Genomic DNA, 8838 nt, shown 5'->3' on the forward strand with positions numbered 1-8838 from the left:
CATACAGAAAATGCCAAAAATCTAAATTGAATAAAGGAAAACTTACTTTCTTAGGATACATAGTGAGTATTAGAAACCTGGTATAAAGGATTGTTTTTAGAAATAAATTAACTCTATTTACAGGAATAAATTCTTTTCAAAAAATATTTCTTCAATTTATTCATTGATACCTAAAATTAAAACTTGCAACTAACTCTTTAAATTGTTCAGCTACAAAATGTGTGTGTGTTTGTGTGTGTGTGTGTGTGTGTGTGTGTATTGATGAGTATGTCCATATATGGCGGGGCGGGGAGAGAGAGACGGAAGCTGACAGAGACAAAATAGAAAGCAAAGTAGCAATAATAGGTAAGCTTACATGAGGTCTCACTTTACTACACTTTTCAGTTTTTCTCTAGTTTTGGGATTTTCAACGTCAACAGTTGTAAACTGTAATTGGAGACTTATCAAATTCATCTTAATGAGCCTACTCAGGAAAAGATAATACTTGGTATGAGAACATATTTTATAAGCCATTAAAATAGAAGTATGAGTGGTTCCAAGATGGCCAAACAGGAACAGCTCCAGTCTGCAGTTCCCAGTGTGAGCGACACAGAATACGGGTGATTTCTGCATTTCCAACTGAGGTACTGGGTTCATCTCACTGAGACTGGTTGGACATAGTGGGTGCAGCCCACGGAGGGTGAGCCTAAGCAGGGCGGGGCATTGCCTCACCTGGGAAGTGCAAGGGGTCAGGAGATTTCCCTTTCCTAGCCAAGGGAAGCCCTGACAGACTGTACCTGGAAAAAACAGGACACTCCCACCTAAATACTGAGCTTTTCCAATGGTCTTAGCAAACGGCACACCAGGAGATTATGTCTCATGCATGGCTTGGCGGGTCCCACACGAACAGAGCCTTGCTCACTGCCAGCAGAGCAGTCTGAGATCCACCTGCAAGGCAGCAGCCTGGCTGGGGGAGGGAGTCTGCCATTGCTGAGGTTTGAGTAGGTAAACAAAGCAGCCTGGGAAGCTAGAACCGGGCAGAGCCCACTGCAGCTCAGCAAGGCCTACTGCCTCTGTTGACTCCACCTCTGGGGGCAGGGAATGGCTGAAAAAAAGGCAGCAGACAGAACAGAGCCCTCAGAAATAACGCCGCATATCTACAACTATCTGATCTTTGACAAACTTGAGAAAAACAAGCAATGGGGAAAGGATTCCCTATTTAATAAATGGTGCTGGGAAAACTGGCTAGCCATATGTAAAAAGCTGAAACTGGATCCCTTCCTTACACCTTATACAAAAATCAATTCAAGATGGATTAAAGACTTAAACGTTAGACCTAAAACCATAAAAACCCTAGAAGAAAACCTAGGCAATACCATTCAGGACACAGGCATGGGCAAGGACTTCATGTCTAAAACACCAAAAGCAATGGCAACGAAAGCCAAAATTGACAAATGGGATCTAATTAAACTAAAGAGCTTCTGCACAGCAAAAGAAACTACCATCAGAGTGAACAGGCAACCTACAAAATGGGAGAAAATTTTCGCAACCTACTCATCTGACAAAGGGCTAATATCCAGAATCTACAATGAACTCAAACAAATTTACAAGAAAAAAACAAACAACCCCATCAAAAAGTGGGTGAAAGACATGAACAGACACTTCTCAAAAGAGGACATTTATGCAGCCAAAAGACACATGAAAAAATGCTCACCATCACTGGCCGTCAGAGAAATGCAAATCAAAACCACAATGAGATATCATCTCACACCAGTTAGAATGGCAATCACTAAAAAGTCAGGAAACAACAGGTGCTGGAGAGGATGTGGAGAAATAGGAACACTTTTACACTGTTGATGGGACTGTAAACTTCAACCATTGTGGAAGTCAGTGTGGTGATTCCTCAGGGATCTAGAACTAGAAATACCATTTGACCCAGCCATCCCATTACTGGGTATATACCTAAATGATTATAGATCATGCTGCTATAAAGACACATGCACACGTATGTTTATTGCAGCACTATTCACAATAGCAAAGACTTGGAACCAACCCAAATGTCCAACAATGATAGACTGGATTAAGAAAATGTGGCACATATACACCATGGAATACTATGCAGCCATAAAGAATGATGAGTTCATGTCCTTTGTAGGGACATGGATGAAATTGGAAATCATCATTCTCGGTAAACTATCGCAAGAACAAAAAACCAAACGCCACATATTCTCACTCATAGGTGGGAATTGAACAATGAGAACATATGGACACAGGAAGGGGAACATCACACTCTGGGGACTGTTGTGGGGTGGGGGGAGGGGGGAGGGATAGCAATGGGAGATATACCTAATGCTAGATGACAAGTTAGTGAGTGCAGCGCACCAGCATGGCACATGTATACATATGTAACTAACCTGCACATTGTGCACATGTACCCTAAAACTTAAAGTATAATAATAAAAAAATAATAAATAATAAAAAATAAATTTAAAAAAAAGGCAGCAGACAACTTCCGCAGACTTAAATGTCCCTGTCTGACTGCTCTGAAGAGAGCAGCGGTCCTCCCAGGATGGCATTTGAGCTCTGAGGACGGACAGACTGCCTCCTCAAGTGGGTTCCTGACCTCCATGTAGCCTAACTGGGAGACACATCCCAGTAGGGGCGGACACCTCATACAGGTGGGTGCCCCTCTGGGATGAAGCTTCCAGAGGAAGGATCAGGCAGCAATATTTGCTGTGCTGCAATATTTGCTGTTCTGCAGCCTTCATTAGTGCTACCCAGGCAAACAGGGTCTGGAGTGGACCTCCAGCAAACTCCAACAGACCTGCAGCTGAGGGACCTGACTGTTGAAAGGAAAACTAACAAACAGAAAGGAATAGCATCAACATCAACAAAAAGGACACCCACACTAAAACCCCATCTGTAGGTCATCAACCTCAAAGACCAAAGGTAGATAAAGCCACAAAGATGGGGAGAAACCAGAGCAGAAAAGCTGAAAATTCTAAAAACCAGGGCACCTCTTTTCCTCCAAAGGATTACAGCTCCTTGCCAGCAACAGAACAAAGCTGGATGGAGAAAGACTTTAACGAGGTGACAGAAGAAGGCTTCAGAAGGTCAGTAATAACAAACTTCTCCAAGCTAAAGGAGGATGTTTGAACCCATCACAAAGAAACTAAAAACTAGAAACTAAAAAGAAACTGAAAACTAGAAAAAAGATTAGACAAATGGCTAACTAGAATAAACAGTGTAGAGAAGACCTTGACCTGATGGAGCTGAAAACCATGGCACGAGAACTACATGATGCATGCACAAGCTTCAGTAGCCAATTCGATCAAGTGGAAGAAAGGATATCAGTGATTGAATATCAAATCAATGAAATAAAGCAAGAAGACAAGTTTAGAGAAAAAAGAGTAAAAAGAAATGAACAAAGCCTCCAAGAAATATGGGACTATATGAAAAGACCAAATCTATGTTTGATTGGTGCACCTGAAAGTGACGGGGAGAATGGAACCAAGTTGGAAAACACTCTTCAGGATATTATCCAGGAGAACTTCCCCAACCTAGCAAGGCAAGCCAACATTCAAATTCAGGAAATACAGAGAAAAGCACAAAGGTACTCCTCAAGAAGAGCTACCCCAAGACACATAATTTTCAGATTCACCAAGGTTGAAATGAAGGAAAAAATGTTAAGGGCAGCCAGAAAGAAAGGTTGGGTTACTCACAAAGGGAAGCCCATCAGACTAACAGTGGATCTCTTGGCAGAAACTCTACAAGCCACAAGGGAGTGGGGGCCAATATTCAACATTCTTAAAGAAAAGAATTTTCACCCAGAATTTTATACCCAGCCAAACTCAGCTTCATAAGTGAAGGAGAAATAAAATCCTTTACGGACAAGCAAATGCTGAGAAATTTTGTCACCACCCGATTTTGTCCTGCCTTACAAGAGCTGCTGAAGGAAGCACTAAACATGGAAAGGAACAACAGGTTATCAGCCACTGCAAAACATGCCAAATTGTAAAGACCATCAATGCTAGGAAGGAACTGCATCAACTAATGGACAAAAGAACCAGCTAACATCATAATGACAAGATCAAATACACACATAACAAGATCAACCTTAAATGTAAATGGGCTAAATGCCTCAATTAAAAGACATAGACTGGCAAATTGGATAAAGAGTCAGGACTCATCACTGTGCTATATTCAGGAGACCCATCTCACATGCAGAGACACACATAGGCTCAAAATAAAGTGATGGAGGAAGATCTACCAAGCAAATGGAAAGCAAAAAAAACCAGGGATTGCAATCGTAGTCTGATAAAACAGACTTTAAACCAACAAAGATCAAAAGGGACAAAGAAGGCCATTACATAATGGTAAAGGGATCAATTCAACAAGAAGAGCTAACTATCCTAAATATATATGCACCCAATACAGGAGCACTCAGATTCATAAAGCAAGTCCTTAGAGACCTACAAAAAGACTTATACTCCCACACAATAATAATGGGAGACTTTAACACACCACTGTCAGACAGATCAATGAGTCAGAAGGTTAACAAGGATATCCAGGACTTGAACTCAGCTCTGCATCAAGCAGACCTAACAGACATCTACAGAACTCTCCTCCCCAAATCGACAGAATATACATTCTCCTCAGCACCACATCACACTTATTCCAAAATTGACTACATAGTTGGAAGTAAAACACTCCTCAGCAAATGTAAAAGAATAGAAATCACAACAAACTATCTCTCAGACCACAGTGCAATCAAATTAGAACTCAGGATTAAGAAACTCACTCAAAACCACACAACTACATGGAAACTGAACAACCTGCTCTTGAATGACTACTGGGTAGATAACGAAATGAAGGCAGAGATAAAGATGTTCTTTGAAACCAATGAGAAAAAAAGACACAACGAACCAGAATCTCTGGGACACATCTAAAGCAGTGTGTAGAGGGAAATTTATAGCACTAAATGCCCACAAGAGAAAGCAGGAAAGATCTAAAACTGACACCCTAACATCACAATTAAAAGAACTAGAGAAGCAACAGCAAACAAATTCAAAAGCGAGCAGAAGGCAACAAATAACTAAGATCAGAGCAGAACTGAAGGAGATAGAGACACAAAAAACCCTTCAAAAAATCAATGAATCCAGGAGCTGGTTTTTTGAAACAATCAACAAAATTGATAGATCACTAGCAAGACTAATAAAGAAGAAAAGAGAGAAGAATCAAATAGACGCAATAAAAAATGATAAAGGGGATATCACTACCAATCCCACAAAAATACAAACTACCATCAGAGAATACTATAAACACCTCTATGTAAATAAACTAGAAAATCTAGAATAAATGGATAAATTCCTGGACACATACACCCTCCCAAGACTAAACCAGGAAGAAGTTGAATCTCTGAATAGACCAATAACAGGATCTGAAATTGAGGCAATAATCAATAGCCTACCAACCAAAAAAAGCCCAGGACCAGACGGATTCACAGCCGAATTCTACCAGAGGTATAAAGGGGAACTGGTACCATTCCTTCTGAAACTATTCCAATCAATAGAAAAAGAGGGAATCCTCCCTAACTCATTTTATGAGGCCAGCATCATCCTGATACCAAGGCCTGGCAGAGACACGACAAAAAAAGACAATTTTAGAGCAGTATCCCTGATGCACATCTATGCTAAAATCCTCAATAAAATACTGGCAAACTGAATCTAGCATCACATCAAAAAGCTCATCCACCACGATCAAGTTGTCTTCAACCCTGTGATGCAAGGCTGGTTCAACATTCACAAATCAGTAAACGTAATCCATCACATAAACAGAACCTAGGACAAAAACCACATGATTATCTCAATAGATGCAGAAAAATTTGACAAAATTCAACAGCCCTTCATGCTAAAAACTCTCAATAAACTAGGTATTGATGGAACCTATCTCAAAATAATAAGAGCTATTTATGACAAATCCACAGCCAGTATCATACTGAACGGGCAAAAACTGGAAGCATTCCCTTTGAAAACTGGCACAAGACAGAGATGCCCTCTCTCACCACTCCTATGCAAAATAGTGTTGGAAGTTCTGGCCAGGGCAATCAGGCAAGAGAAAGAAATAAAGGGTATTCAGTTAGGAAAAGAGGAATTCAAATTGTCCCTGTTTGCAGATGACATGACTGTATATTTAGAAAGCCCCATCGTCTCAGCCCAAAAACTCCTTAACCTGATAAGCAACTCAGCAAAGTCTCAGGATACAAAATCAATGTGCAAAAATCACAAGCATTCGTCTACACCAATAAAAGACAAACAGCCAAATTATGACTGAACGCCCATTCACAATTGCTACCGAGAATAAAACACCTAGGAATCCAACTTACAAGGGATGTGAAGGACCTCTTCAAGGAGAACTACAAACCACTGCTCAATGAAATAAAGGAGGACACAAACAAATAACATTCCATGCTCATTGATAGGAAGAATCAATATTGTGAAAATGGCCATACTGCCCAAGGTAATTTATAGATTCAATGCCATCCCCATCAAGCTACCAATGACTTTCTTCATAGAATTGGAAAAAACTACTTTAAAGTTTGCATGGAACCGTAAAAGAGGCCGCATTGCCAAGACAACCCTAAGCAAAAAGAACAAAGCTGGAGGCATCACACTACCTGACTTCAAATTATACTACAAGGCTACAGTAACCAAAACAGCATGGGACTGATACCAAAACAAACATACAGACCAATGGAACAGAACAGAGGCCTCAGAAATAACACCACACATCTACAACCATCTGGCCATTGACAAACCTGACAAAAACAAGAAACGGGGAAAGGATTCCCTATTTAATAAATGGTGCTGGGAAAACTGGCTAGCCATATGTAGAAAGCTGAAACTGGATCCCTTCCTTACACCTTATACAAAAATTAATTCAAGATGGATTAAAGACTTAAATGTTAGACCTAAAACCATAAAAACCCTAGAAGAAAACCTAGGCAATACCATTCATGACATAGGCATGGGCAAGGACTTCATGACTAAAACACCAAAAGCAATGGCAACAAAAGCCAAAATTGACAAAGGGGATCTAATTAAACTAAAGAGCTTCTGCACAGCAAAAGAAACTACCATCAGAGTGAACAGGCAACCTACAGAATGGGAGAAAATTTTTGCGATCTATCCATCTGACAAAGGGCTAATATCCAGAATCTACAAAGAACTTAAACAAATTTACAAGAAGAAAACAACCCAATCAAAAAGTGGGCAATGGATATGAACAGACACTTCTCCAAAGAAGACATTTATGCAGCCAAAAGACACATGAAATTGCTCATCATCACTGGTCATCAGAGAAATGCAAATCAAAACCACAATGAGATACCATCTCACACCAGTTAGAACGGCGATCATTAAAGTCAGGAAACAACAGATGCTGGAGAGGATGTGGAGAAATGGAACACTTTTACACTGTTGGTGGGACTGTAAACTAGTTCAACCCTTGTGGAAGTCAGTGTGGCAATTCCTCAGGGATCTAGAACTAGAAATACCATTTGACCCAGCGATCCCATTACTGGGTATATACCCAAAGGATTATAAATCATGCTACTATAAAGACACGCACACATGTATGTTTACTGTGGCACTGTTCACAATAGCAAAGACTTGGAACCAACCCAGATGTCCATCAATGATAGACTGGATTAAGAAAATGTGGCATATATACACCATGGAATACTATGCAGACATAAAAAAAGATGAGTTCATGTCCTTTGCATGGATGTGGATGAAGCTGGAAACCATCATTCTCAACAAACTATCACAAGTACAGAAAACCAAACACTGCATTCTTTCACTCATAGGTGGGAACTGAACAATGAGAACACTTGGATACAGGAAAGGGAACATCACACACCAGGGCCTGTTGTAGGGTGGGGTCTGGAGGAGGGCTAGCATTAGGAGAAATATCTAATGTAAATGACTAGTTAATGGGTGCAGAAAATCAACATGGCACATGTATACCTAAATACCAAACCTGCACATTGTACACATGTACCCTAGAATTTAAAGTATAATAAAAAATAAAATAAAATAAAATAGAAGTATGAAATTACTAAATACATTGAGTATGAGAAAAAAACATTGTGAGACAAAGAATATGGACTTTATGGATTTTCATAAAAATTCCATCTGATGTCACAAATGTTTATATTGGGAAATCTGGTTATTGAATTATATTGTAGAAGTATAACACTAAATAATTAGTGGCTATAAGCATAAGCTCTGCAATCTCTTTCTTCTTGATTCCTTGCTATCTAACTTCCTTTAAACTGACTGGCCTTATATGTAAAATGGGGAGCCTAAAAGTACCTACCTCAAGGTTTTTGTAAAGATTAAGTGAGATAATGAGCTGAAAGTATTTAGCACAGTACTTACTTCAAAATAAGCACTCAAAAAATATTAGCATCTGTAATTACTCTATTTTAGGAAGAACAGAAAGTGCTATAGTTTCGATGTTTGTCTCTTCCAATTCTTGTGTTGAAATCTGATCCCCATTGTTGGAGGTGGGACCTAATGGGAGGTGTTTGGGTCATGGGGGAATATCCTTCACGAATAGATTAATGCTCTTCCTGGTGGGGAAGACAGTGAATTCTTACTCTTAGTCCTCATGAGAGCTGGTTGTTATAAAGAGCCTGGCATCTCCCCAGCTCTCTTTTGCTGCCTCTCTGGCCATATAATCTCTGCACACCCCAGCTCCCTTTCACCTTCTATCATGAGTGGAAGCAGCCTGATGTCCTCATCAGATGCCCAGTCTTAAACTTTCCAGCCAGCAGAACCATAAGTTAAATAAACC

General features: G+C 40.0%; 1 protein-coding gene across 2 annotated transcripts in view; it reads left to right on the plus strand.

Moving 5' to 3' along the window:
- HTR1F (5-hydroxytryptamine receptor 1F) overlaps positions 1-8838 on the plus strand; it is a 205454-nt gene that overhangs the window by 85967 nt on the left and 110649 nt on the right. The gene's annotated exons all lie outside the window — the stretch shown is intronic.

This window comes from Gorilla gorilla, chromosome 2 (assembly GCF_029281585.2).
Source record: "Gorilla gorilla gorilla isolate KB3781 chromosome 2, NHGRI_mGorGor1-v2.1_pri, whole genome shotgun sequence".
Taxonomy (NCBI): domain Eukaryota; kingdom Metazoa; phylum Chordata; class Mammalia; order Primates; family Hominidae; genus Gorilla; species Gorilla gorilla.